Source organism: Diplotaxodon limnothrissa, linkage group LG14 (genome assembly GCF_057381915.1).
Source record: "Diplotaxodon limnothrissa isolate DT_005_m linkage group LG14, D_limnothrissa_male_GT1.1, whole genome shotgun sequence".
Lineage (NCBI taxonomy): Eukaryota > Metazoa > Chordata > Actinopteri > Cichliformes > Cichlidae > Diplotaxodon > Diplotaxodon limnothrissa.
In genome coordinates this window covers 12,837,942-12,850,050 of record NC_140609.1, presented here as the reverse complement: position 1 = coordinate 12,850,050, position 12,109 = coordinate 12,837,942, and the positions used below count along the sequence as shown (strand labels likewise).

Below are 12,109 nucleotides of genomic sequence, written 5' to 3'. Positions count from 1 at the left end.
TCTTTCTTATGTGAAGGGGAAAAAAAGTTTCCATCTTCCATCAGTCTTTCTGCAATATTTCATTCATTTTGTGCCACGGACCGGCCCTAAATAACTAAAATGTGTTCATAACACACGGGAAAAGACACAGGGGAACTGAGGTAACGATAAAAACAATAAATATGAACGATAAAACGAAGAAAAAAACCCCCGGTAAACCATAAATTGCACACCTGAACCTCAACACTCGCGGCCCGGTACCAAACGACTCACGGACCGGTACCAGTGCATGGCTCGGGGGTTGGGGACCGCTGGTCTATGGTACTTAGAAATTAAGGAATGGCTACTCGTGACAGGAGAAAATTTTACACAGTTTAGCAAAAATGCCTGAAAAGTGATTCTTATGTTTTTCAGAAAATTCAAATCCTTGTAAATATTTATAATTTGAAGAAAAATATGCTAAAAATATTACTTGGTGTACTTTTTTTTTCAAATCACCCCAACAAGGACTCTGGGCTAAATCTCACTTCTATGTTTTATGGATTCTGACTTTTATTGCTATTTTTCCACCAAGCATTCTGTAGCATCAGATGCAATATATCTCGTAGCATGAAGTACTGTAAGCAGTTGGGTACAAAGTTTCTTTGCGCTAAGTTAATTTATTTGGTTAACTGCTGTGTGCCATAACTACTGAAAACCTAGTCAAACATAGGAAGCACTTTTTTGGACAAAGGGTTGGAACATGAACGAGAGAGGAGGATTGAATCAGGAATGCACAAAAGTACCAATAGTGGAAATGCAGGAGGCCTTAAAGGCTGAAATTATTAACGTACTGAGATGTATATGATGTCATATATTAAATTGCATAAGTGTGATCAGCTGGATTTTTGCTCCCAAGATTGTCTTCCAATAAACAACTGGTTTCCTGGGTTGTGCTTTGTTACTGTGTTTTAGGATACATCTGCAGTCTTTAAATTTGTCATACTTTAATTAGTATGCTTATTTTTTTCAGTTTAATTTTATTTTCAAGCTTGTTTGTAATTTTTTGCTGCTAAACTCATGCTTTATTTTGCTTTTCTGGACTATAAATAAGGTAGAGACAGCAAAGATGAGCTACCATGCTGGCCTGCTCTCCTTTTAACTGCTCCATCCATTTTCATGGTTGTGGTCAAAATATTTTCGGCATGCTGTGAGATTAGTCCTCAAAATCATCCCCCAAAATAGACTACTTCAAAAGAGATTTCACCCTCAGCTTCCAGCTGCATGGCATCTGCTGTAACTTACACCAACTCGACTTAAGAGTACTTTCATCACATTTTTTATAAAAGCGCTTCTACACAATATTACCCAGCCACAAATAAAGCAGCCAGGTGGCCGAACATTAAAGGGACTGTTCTATAAATGACAAGTTATGGGTTCAATCCTGAAGCAACCATATGTCCTGTAAATAGTGTCCTTGAATCAGACACTGACCTCCTACTGCTTACTCTCGCTAAACTGCTCTGGATGAAGCATCAGCTTAAATGCTTAAGATGTAAATAAAACAGGAGGAGACTGCTGGGAGCACAAGGGCCTGTTTCTAGCAGAGAGGGGGAGAGAGGAGTGAGGCGGCTCTGAGGGACAGAGCCTGCATGCTAACATAACACTGAATGCTGATCAGACTCTTAACGAAGAGACTGCTCATCGTTCTCTGGCGTGAAATAGGATTACCATATGTTGGTTAAAGTCCTGCTAAATGTAAGCCAGCAGTAAATGCTAACAAGGACAAACTGATCAAATAAACTCACTGCGTTACTTAGATAAGGTTGTATTTATGGGGATGGAAATTTGTATAATTTGTAGATTTTAGCATGTAAAAAAATGGAGCTATTTTTAAAGGATGACAAAAAATCTAGAAAATGAATGTAATTCATTGACATTATTGTATCATAGTTTGCATTGTTCTGACCAGCAGTGTCCTGCAGCTCCCTGTGAGCACTTAATGAAAGAGGTTATGGTTTAATGTCAGAGCAGAGAACTCACAGTTGTCAAATATGATTTTGCTCTAATATGCACCATGTGGCGCTGTATGTTTTCTGTGATTGGAGGGTAGTGTCACTGCAGCTGTCACCCCAGCCTGCTCTCTGCTCTGCCTCGGGAAAAAAGCAGCAGAGATACAGATGTAATTACTTGACAGAACAGCAACACTGTATGAAAATGTGACAATTTCATAAAACCCACTGCAGCAAGGGTAACAGATGATACAACACACAATACTGTGCACAACTCTTTAGGCACAGATGTTGGCAGCGAAGCATGGTGAAGCATCCCGCTGTTTTAGTTTTTGTTGTTTTGGGGGTTTTTTTGCAGAGAGCATGTCAAAACTAGAGACTAGAACTACAATTAGATCTTTTATCATGCAAAATAATCAGATCGCTTAAGTTCATTCTGTAGCGTGACAATGACCCCAAACAGAGCCAGAGTAATAGCTTCAGAACATGTACTGAATGTGCTTTATTAAAGGGTTTTTATCAGACTGTGATTTACGTTTACTTCACCTTATGTGTTCATTGTTGAGTAAAAGCTATTGATACCAATTATTTTTATACTATATCCTCACTTCACAGTGAGAATCAAAATCTGTTTCTTCTTTCTTTTGTACTAAACATGTTCTCACACTCTGGAGCCATTTTGGTAACATCTCCAGGCACTTATTTGTCCAATTATTTTTAAGCTATATCTATATTAACTTTAATTTCAGTGATCATAAAAGTTATATACTAGAATAAAAACAGTTTTAAAGTTTTAGAATAGAATAGGATAAACCTTTAATACTGCACAGATGAGAAATTTGGGTGTTACCCAGCTCTTATGGCAAGGGGAATATAAAATATAAAATTGAAAAATTTATAAATTATAAAATTTGCTGACTTTGCACCAAAATGGCTCCAGAGTGTGAGAACATGTTTAGTACAAAAGAAAGAAGAAACAGATTTTGGTTCTCACTGTGAAGTGAGGATATAGTATAAAAATAATTGGTATCAATAGCTTTTACTTTTACTTTTACTGTTAGCGCCGGTGTCCTTCTATTATAGTGATACTAAACAAGGCAGGAAATTATATTTTTATTCTACAAAATGAAATGAATGTATCTACTCTGCAGAAGTGTTTGTGAATTTCAACAGATCGATTAGCTTGCTGCATTATATGTATGAACTGCATTTTTATCAGTTGCAGTTTCACCATCTCAGTGCCTAATGCTTCCCTCTTGTGGTGTCATGGTGGTTAGAAATAAATATGATATGTTATATGAAGTATATAATAAAAGCAAAGGCTTCACGTAAAGAGGGATTGGGACAGCTTTTAAGCAGGGTGACCTGCAGTATCCCACTGATTAACAGCCTCAACTGACACGTTCATGATGACTTTTGCTTTGTTCCCATTCCTCAGATCGATTTTCCCTTTATAAGGTTTGCTAAACCAGATGCTATATTTATGCTAAAAGTGGCCATAAAGAGTAAGGTCAGAAGGAGGAAAGGTAATACAGCAATGAAGAATAAAGGCAAAGTCAAAGACCGATTCCAGCTTTAAAAGCTATCTATGTATTTTTTTGTACATAGATTTATATGAAAAAGATGATCTGATTTCTAGCAGCAAAGGGCACATGCAAAAAAGCATTGGCAGGATAAATTCAGTTAAAGGGGAAAATCAGTGCAAAGGTACAGAAAAATACTTATATTAGTTTGGAAATCAACAAGCAAAGAAATCCAGATAGATGTGATTTTTCCCATTCAATAGTACTTTTAATGTTCATAATTAAAAATGCTTTTGATTAATTTTGTCAGTAGGAGTAAAAGTTTGATGATTTTTTTCTCAGTGTTACTGCTCCATTAATAATAAGTGTTTAATAATTAATAATAAGTGAATCCAAGTTTTACCCCAATGTTTCCACCATTCCTCTCACCTAACCCTCATTTCCTCTTCAGGCCTTGCCTTTCAACCACACACACCCTCTACAGCAAATTAACAATATCTGAAAGTCATGTCCTTAAGAAATAAGAGGGGAAAATCGAGTTAAGACCCAACACAGGACCTGAAAGGTGCATCTAGCCCTTCAGCTGATTCATCTACCGTTTGCTGAACCCTTGTCAGAAATTGTTAGAAGAAGAAGAAGCTATTCTTAAGGATGGGAAACTCTTGATTGATGGAATCTTGAATATAGAAAAGTAACAATGGATTTTAATCCACAATGTAATGCCATTGGGAAAGCATGTGATTGGCAAATGCATCATTTTTCAGGATAGCAATGATCCCCAAAATACTGTCAGTACAGTAAAAGCATACCTGGATAGAAAAACATACAATAGAACAGCATCAGTCATGGCTTGGCCTCCCCAGAGCCCAGACCTCAATATTACTGAAGCAGTGTGGGATCATTGTGACACGAGAACGGAACAAAAGGCGGACAACACCCAAAGACGTGCTCTGAATATCCTTCAAGAAGCCTGGAAAACTGTTCCTGTGGAAATGACAAGAAAACTAGAACTGAAGAATAACAGTTACAATGCCAAATATTGACTTTCAAGCTTGTTATATTGTTATAAACTCTATTTTACGTATATTTCCATTTATGTTTGCACATGTTCAATAAAATCATTGCTCCTGAGGCAACGAGGAATGGCTAAAGATTTCTGCCACTACTCCATAACAAACATCAACTAAAAGTGTTTGATAAATGCATTCTATTTGCTTTTTTAAAAATCACAAAGTGAGAGATTTTTTTTCAATTTAAGTGAGCATTATGTTAATGTTTTAAATGTCATGGCATAGGATCAGATCGCTTCAAAGTAAATTATATTTTGAAATGTACAATCCCTTAAACACTGTGTCCTGATCTTGAACTAATAACTACTGAGATCTCAAGTCTACTGCATAATAAGACAAACAGCACCATTTAGAAAATTTCTTTTTATTGCAAGTATTCTTAATGCTTTGATGTTTTGTACAGATTTTCATATTTACAGTGATAATTAGTATTCGTCTAATAAATAATACAACTGAAAGTCATTCTCTAGCCTACATGTTTAAATATTGCACGTGCAAAGTATGTATAATATGTGCTTGTCCAATAGATATGCTGTCTTAGCAGCTATTTACAATGTTACATAAGAAACAAATGTGGGATCCAACCACCATGCTACTAAAGAGACACTGTGCGTTTCCCCTCCAAAGCAAACCCTCCACTTCAGTGATGGAGTCATGCAATTATTCTACTGGGGTGAAGACAGTTTAATTACAGCATCACTGCAATAACAGTATCCATCCAAAAAAAAAAAAACATCAAATAAAATTTTAATTATTTCTAAATAAGAAATTCGTGATAAAACAGTTTTCCAATTAACCACTACATAACAGTAGTGTCTAGTTCTTATTTGGTAGGAAATGTCCACCAGTGCTGTAACGTTTTCAAAAATAATAGTAAAAGAAAAAAAGCATTTTGATGAAAAACTAAACCAGCGTGACCTACTGTACAAGTTTGTTTAGGCTGCTTTTGCAGCAGTGCTCTTTATAAAGTCTCCAGGGTGTGATAGTAATAAATCATCTGTGAATGAAACCTTTTACACGTTTAAAATCACTTTGTCTGCCATAGGCAAGAAATCTGTTCCTATAAATACACCGTTTAATTATGTGTTCGCATTGCAACTGCTGCTCTGCCAGAAGTGTAGGTAGAGCAAAGTCAACCTATACATTATACATATCCTCATATTTGAACATTCAATATCAATATATTTTCCACATATTGTGAATATAACGCTGAGTGTGCAGAGAGGGAGAAACACGCAAACACCGTGACGAGACAAGAGCACGGGCAGTGTGATGTTACTTCACCTCTAGATGGCACTATTGCACAACCTACAACCTTCTGCATCGTTTCACTGGAATGGATGACAAGTACAGTGCAAAAACAATAACAGGAACAAACTGAGTCCGATATGATATACATATTTATGCCAAAAAAAAATGCCCGTTTGATCTTGTGTTTCCATGTAGGAACAGGGAAAAATGTCTATATTGTGTTGTCTGGTTCACCTCGGCAGAGTTCTATGGCTTTGGCAGGAGGGTTGAGAGGAAACAGAAAGGGCCTTTACCGCCTGCACCTGGCATGTTTGTGATGAAGCAGCTGCCTCTACTCCTGCTGAGCCTCCTCCCTGTACCTCTGAACCCGAGTGAGCAGAGAGCACCGACGGTCATGCACACACACAGATACTGTACACTTCAACAGACACTGGAGATACAAATGATGGGCCATTTGCTAAACCTGCAGCACACACTGCTTTCTATGTGAAAGAACCATTCTGTGAGAAAAACTCTACTGCTCATTTGATCTATGACCTCTGAAAAACAGTTCATGATTTCCATTACTATTCAATTATAAAAAAAAAAAAAGTACATTCCCTGGGTTATACAGCACTGATATGCAAAGCTTAATTGTATATCTGTAACTCTAGAACTGCAGTATTTATAGTTTTCTTAGTTTAATATTTCAATTTCATATTCTTCTTCTAAGTATAAAATCCCTTTTGTTATATTTGTCTCATTAATTTAACTGAAATACACTGAAAATTGCTCACAAATTAAGGTTTATGTGTCAATACAAATGCAGGTTTTATTGCTGGGAGCTTCCCGTGATGCACTGACTATTTCTTCTTCCATGACACTAATGTTTTGTCTTTGCTTCATCATTTATGTACTGTACTGTATCCCCAGTTTTCCAGCGAGGGCTGCGTACATTTTGATTGCATTAACGTTTTTATCCAGCCTTTATGTGCAAGCTTGAGCTGCAAAATTCAAATGTAGTTACTGACAGGCCAAAGTGCAACAGGGAAGAGATTAAATGGGATCAAAGGGAGTGGCATTATAAATTCCTTCCTTCCTGAGATTCAAATCCTCCAATCAAAACGGTGCCAGCAATGCAAAGACAGATTTCTTTAAAAGATTGGACACAATAACAAAGTCAGTCGTTTATTTATTAAAGCACTGTTAATAATTTTAGTTGCTGCTATTTCAAATAAATGTTTGGTACAACAAATTTCTCCGTGTTCTGTCTCAGGCTTTATTCGGGCCCTGGTACTAGAGCTATGGTCTGTTCTTGAGTGCAGCAGTGACGACATCAGAGTGGTCCGTCCCAAACCAACTCCCATTGACCCCACAGATAGGAGTTGCATTAAGGTATTGTATGTATGTGCGTGCGTGTGTGTGTGAGAGAGAGAGGGAGAAGGAGAAACTTCCTGGAGCCCACAATGCCCCAATTTTTAGATATCTACATAATAGTACAGACACAGATCTCTTAGAAGTTTTGCTTTTCCATCATGTTTTTAGCTCACTGGTTACAAAGGTGTTTAAATTGATTAAAATTAAATTGATTCCAATTATTATTAACCCAGGACTCAGAATAGTGGTCCATGTGTTGCTGTGATACCAGCAGCCATGTAGAAAATTCACTTGTGAATATTCATATTTAAGAAACTGGCAATAGTGATTTTGTTAACAAGAAAGGCTTTTTGCTGATTGGTTTATGGGTGTCTGGGCAAATAAGCCTTACTTTCATAAGACTGCATTTTTAGTTATGTTTTTGGCAGAATTTCTCTCAGGAAAGCTTCAACAAGCTCCAGCGTGAGCCTGTCTGTGTGTGTCTGATGCTTGGCCTCTGACAGCAGCCAAGTCATCTCTCTCAGAGAGACTAGCCAAGTGAATACGGACAGCCAGTGATGTGTAAACTGTGTCCTGCCACAGGCGACTTTAAAGTCTGCCTTATCAGTGGGTTATACATATATGCTGAGGTCAAAGGAAAACTAAATATACACACACCAGCACTTTGGTGAATTAACTCGAGTCTTTGCTTTAATCTGTGCTAAGTACAGTAGGAGGTTTGGTAGTACATATGAAGATAAGTTCACACATGCACAGAAACATCAGAAGACACATGAAAGTATAGATATTTCTATTTTAGAAAAAAAAATCCATCGTATCTTGTTTTTTTCTTTACGTTTCTTTGAAGCTGTTTAATATAATCTAAGTTGTAGCTCGTTTGTGCAAGTGTCTCTCTTTTTTTCCTTTGATGCTTTTGATGATATGTTTTCCCTGTTCTACCAGACCCAGTGAAAAATGCAGGGAGCTTTCCTGTAGTTTAATATTCTTCAGGCTGCAATAGGTTTCTGCTCAACCACTCTGCTCAGAATATATGTCTTATTCAGTTTTGAGAGTGTGGTAAACCATGTTTTATCTTTGCAATCATAAATTCTTTTTACATTTTGTTTTGCTTTGAATACTACAGATATTATTTGTCATATTATCGGTAGTGTTTGTAGTTGAATAGTGTTATATTATTATTATGTGTTAGGATTTGATCAATCCATGACGTGCACAAATGCATTCACAATGGTCTTTAAAAGCAAATACATTTTTTCTCTCTAACAGCTGCTGTATTTACTTTCCTCTTCAGTCCTTCCTGTACTTGGTCAACCTCCTCTCCTCTTCCCAGTCGGTGTGGCAACTGCTGGGCCGACAGTCTTTGGCCAACAAAAGCGAATACACCCTGAGGGAGATGCCAACCTCCATACCTGTAAGTGTTTTTCTTCTTCTTCTTTTCCACACACTGCAGTTTTTTTTTGTCATCCATCTGAGGGCATGTTTGCACTTTTTATTTGGCCTCCAAACACCACCCACCCATTTGTTTTACTTCAAACGCATTCAAATAAACCCTCTCACACTGAGACTGATATACGTTCTCCACCTTACCCATTGTAAATTTCCACACAGTTTTCGTTTTGCACCCTATCCGGTGCATTCTTGTTCAAAGCCTCTCATTTTACTCCACAGGATTTGATTGACAGACTGATTGCCGTGAATTCGGATGGGAAGATTCATTCTCTCTTCCACTACGAAGAGAGTCACACATTCGGCCTAAGGTGGGATTCATTATTTTTTTCATATTACTTAACATCAGTGGGGAAGTAGACGATATCAGATTATCACCTGGTGACTGCACACACACTTCAGCCTCTGGCAATAGGAGACTGGCATGGTGACGTAATCGGCCTTAAAATGCGGCCTTTAAGGCTGCAGACCCTGAATTGGGATACAGCCTCTGAATCGCTGCATCTTGTAGCTGTGTCGTCTTAAATTGGTCATGTGATTTTGACGCGCCGGCGCGTCCGGCAACCCCAGAGGTTTAACTTAATATTTAAGTGTCTCTTGGTTTTAGACTAGTTGTTTAGTCTAATTTGATGTTTTAAACCAGAAAAGGAAGAAGAGGGCTTAGAATTACAGGTAAGAACTGCTCAGTGGTATGTGATAAACTGTAAATGTAAAGCTTACAGGTCAGTCCTCATGTTTTTAAATCAGATTTTGAGTCTGTACATGGCACATTATGCTTTTGCATGTTGTGAAATGTGCTGCAAAACAAACTGAGGTAAACTAACTGGTTTACTGTGATGGATTTAAAGTGCGTGTGACTGGTGCGCAGTGGCTGTGGTGCTCACGGTCAGAGTTCAGTCACAAAGAGGGTAACAGAGATGAATTTAAAGTTAAGGTGATGGTGCTTAGATTCATTCACAGACTGAAACCTTCACACCAACTTTATCCTGTGTCTCTTAGTTTTAGACTAGTTGTTTAGTCTATTTTGATGTTTTAAACCATATCACAGGGTTTTTACTTCACCATTTACGGGGTTTTAACAAGCAAACAAAAGACAGATCGTGATGTTTGAAAATGTTTTGGAAATATTCTTTAAAGATTAGATGTAAAATACGCAGAGGATAAATTCAATTGGTTTATTAGTTTATTACATAAGTTGAAAAAAAGTTAAACAAGTAAATAAAGAAACAACGTAAAAGAAAAGTAAACAAAACAAATCGGTAAATAAAGGAAAATGGTAATAAGAAGGGGAAAAAAAAGAAAAGAGAAAACCCCAACAATCCCCTCTGAGCAAGCACTAGGCGACAGTGGGGAAGAAAAACTGCCTTTAAACGGGCAGAAACTTCCGGCAGAACCAGGCTCACGAGGGGCAGTCAACTGCCGGGACTGGTTGGGGTGAAAAAAGATGAAGGAGAGAGGGAAGAAGTGTTAGGAGAGAAGGGGAGAGGAGAGGTGAAAATTAAGATGGAACAGAGGTGGAGGGAGACGAGGTGACGTCAGCAGTAGAAAAAATAGAAAGAGTAGAAAAAGCAGGAGTGTCCCTCCTCCAGAAGAAGCGGAAACGTTTTTTCTTCTTTTCCATGAGCTTTTCCACGACCACTTTTTTCTCTAGGATGAGGGTTCTCAACTGATCGGTTGTTTCTTCAACTTCCTTCTCAAGTTTCTGGCATCTTTGCTCCATTTCTTTTAATAGATTGCACTTGTCTGTATTTTGCTGTTGTTTTTCCTTGTGCATCTTTTCTAACTGCTCATTTCTTCTTGTGATTTCTTGAAGCTTACGCTGCAGGTCTTCATTTATTTTCTCTTGTTGCTGCTTTTGTGCAAGCATTTCAGCGTTTTCACACTTCAAGTTGTCTGAGTTCAACAACATCTCATTAATGACCTCTGAGTGTTTTTTCGCCATTTCATTGATCCTACGCTGCATCTTTGAACGTCGTTTTTCCAATACTTCTCCTTCCAGTTCAGGTGTTCTGTCCTTCATTGTATTAATTTGTTCAGTTGTAGATTTCTTCTCTCCAAGTCCTGGAGAATACGTTTTTTTTCTTTTTCCTGTTGCTCTTTCTCTTGAAGAAGCTCTTTATTTTTGCACTCTGTTTCATCCAGCCTGACTGGATTTGGATTTATTGAAGAAGGACCACCAAAATCTTTGTTCTATTTGGTGTACATGTTAAGAGTTGCTGGACTAACAGTTGGTTTGATTTGCTTCAGAGAATCCTCAAAGTCTTTTATCTTAATGTTGCGCACCTCAGCAGCAGCTATAACACGGACTTGTTCTGGTGCCAACTCTCTTATTGGGCCAAGTGCAGCATCTTTGGCTAATGCTGTCAAATCGCTCCCTGAATATCCTTCAGTCACTTTTGCAAGACAGGACAGTTCGTCTTGGCTCAGTGGACTCCCGTGCGTTCCCAAAAGATTTTTCAGCAGCGTAAATCTTGTCTTCTCATCGGGTAAGGTCACATATACTCTTTTTGCAAAGCGCCTTAATATTGCTTCATCGAGCTCCTGGGGCCTGTTCGTTGCTCCCATTACAAGTACTCTGTCATCCTTTCCTGACTGCAACCCGTCAAACTCAATGAGGAACTCAGTTTTTAAACGGCGAGAGGCGTCGTGCTCCCCCTCCCTCCTTTGACAGAGCAAGCCGTCCACTTCATCGATGAAGATTACTGAGGGCTGTCTCTCTCTTGCAACTGCAAAGAGTGCTCGTACGAGCTTCTCGCCTTCTCCCACATATTTGGAGGTCAAACTAGCAGCACTGATGTTGAAGAATGTTGCATTAGACTCTGCAGCAACTGCTTTGGCGAGCATGGTCTTCCCATTTCCTGGTGGGCCAAATAAAAGCAAGCCACGTGCAGGAGCTCTCAGACCAGTAAAGAGATCAGGTCTTAAGGCAGGAAGGATGACAATTTCTTGAAGTGCTTGCTTTGCCAGATCCTGCCCTGCGATGTCATCAAATGACACAGTCGCTCCACTGTATACAATTTCATTTGTAATTAAGCTGACCAGTTTACTGTCCACATTCTTTTTCATATCCCTCTTCGGGGGCTGTTTCACAGCTGCCGGTCTTCCATTCTGAGTTTTTCCCACCCGAGTGGTTTTCTTTGCATCAGTTATTCTTAATGGAGGTCTTACAGAAGTGGAGGGTCTGATGGTGGTGGAAACACCTGCGGGTTGACTTTTAGGAACTGACTTTGGCTTACTTGCAATTGTTTTGGTCGACATTTCTCTTGCGCGACTTCCCCCCTGTTCACAGTCATAACACGGTAAACTAGTCATAAACGAAAACGTTTAGGCTATTTATCGCATTTAAAGGTCTTTCTTTGGGACAACGTCACAGAACACAGAAACGTCACAGGGCTTTGGAGCGTGATGTTACAGAGGTTTACAAATACTTTCAAATATAGCTCTGGTCGAACGTTTGAAGGCTGCGAACAAACTGACTAAAACTTGCTGCTCC

The 12,109-nt window shown here is 38.5% G+C and overlaps 1 pseudogene; it reads right to left on the bottom strand.

Moving 5' to 3' along the window:
• Nucleotides 1-8,457: 8,457 nt before the first annotated feature.
• Nucleotides 8,458-11,874, bottom strand: LOC146618535 (spastin pseudogene; annotated as a pseudogene).
• Between the last annotated feature and the right edge of the window lie 235 nt (nucleotides 11,875-12,109).